The sequence below is a fragment of the Vombatus ursinus genome, unplaced genomic scaffold (genome assembly GCF_900497805.2).
Source record: "Vombatus ursinus unplaced genomic scaffold, bare-nosed wombat genome assembly UNPS02015066.1, whole genome shotgun sequence".
NCBI classification, from domain to species: domain Eukaryota; kingdom Metazoa; phylum Chordata; class Mammalia; order Diprotodontia; family Vombatidae; genus Vombatus; species Vombatus ursinus.
In genome coordinates, this window is record NW_020954844.1 from 766,066 (window position 1) to 767,375 (window position 1,310).

The 1,310-nt window shown below is 38.6% G+C and overlaps 1 protein-coding gene across 1 annotated transcript in view; it reads right to left on the reverse strand.

Annotated features, from left to right (window-relative positions):
• Window positions 1–1,310, reverse strand: part of DNAH6 (dynein axonemal heavy chain 6) — a 236,355-nt gene that overhangs the window by 69,971 nt on the left and 165,074 nt on the right. The window lies entirely within an intron of this gene.

Below are 1,310 nucleotides of genomic sequence, written 5' to 3' on the forward strand. Positions count from 1 at the left end.
TAGAGCTCACTGAGCCCCAATTTGCTCATCTGTCAAATGTCAGAGAGAGATCTCTAAGGCAATGTTCAGCTTTTCAGTTCTATAGTTCTGTAAGCATTTTCATGGGAGTGGAAACATACACATTATACTTTTTAAGCCATGACCTATACTTGGATGTACTTGCAATTTCATCCATCGGATCACTTTATCCAACGATGCAGATCCTGACCCATCCATTCCTAGCTTCTCATGGAAACCTTGACCATGCTCTTCCATAAGGGCTTCACAGAGTGTGCATCCAATGTGCTTCCTCTGATTCCCTTGAAGCTGTGTAGTTATCAAAGGTCCATTTAGTTATCTCTCATTCCTCCCAAAACAACTGGCCCATGTTTTCTGCTGAAAATCTGTACATCACTTCTTCTTGGCCACAGACATGGTCTCATGAATAAGACCTGCTCACCTGAATATAGAATATATTTGTATTCCTCCAAACTCTTATTCATCTTTTTATTTTGATTTTCATGTTGAAGCCTTATTGTGCCCCTCATGCACCTCTTCATTGTCCACTGACCCACCTGCAGGGATGAGGAACCTGTGATTTTCATTCTTCAGAGACTGTGGCATTCAGAAACTCCCAACCACACAATGGTTTTTTTGTTTTTGCTTTATTTAAAAATTTTTTAAAATTCATTTTAAACTTAAATACAAAACAAGAAAAAAAAAAGCATTTCCATGTACACAGCAAAGAAAGGACTCAATATAAAACCATAAATTTCCATTTTAGACTGTTCAGCTATACAATGCTGAAGGATTTTTTTTTTCTCAAAATGATGGTCTTCATTTCAAGAGAAGCTTGGGGTTCATTAAAAGCACAGCACAATTTTCTAGAGGCACTTAAGTCTCCTTGCTTCCTATTCTCCACTTCTGGGTCTAGCTCATATATCCAGATACAGGCTCTCTTCAATATAGAGGTGCTGAGAGACCTCCGGATCTTCTATTCAACTGCATATTGAGGTGGCTAGGTGGCACAGTGGATAGAGTGCAGGATTTGAGTCAGAAAGACCTGAGTTCAAATCCTGCCTCAGCTGTTTCCCTAGTCATATGACCCTGGGCAAGTCACTTAGCCTTTCTGTGCCTCAGTTTCCTCATCTGTAAAACAGAGACAATAATAGCATCTACCTCCCAGGGGAATTATCGTATGCAAAGCATTTTGCAAACTTTAAGAGCTACCTAAATGCTAGTTCTTATTATGTCATGGACAATAAACTTTCTTTATTGATTTAGTTTTTCCCATATGGACAGTTAGGCTATATTCTTTAAACAAGTAATAT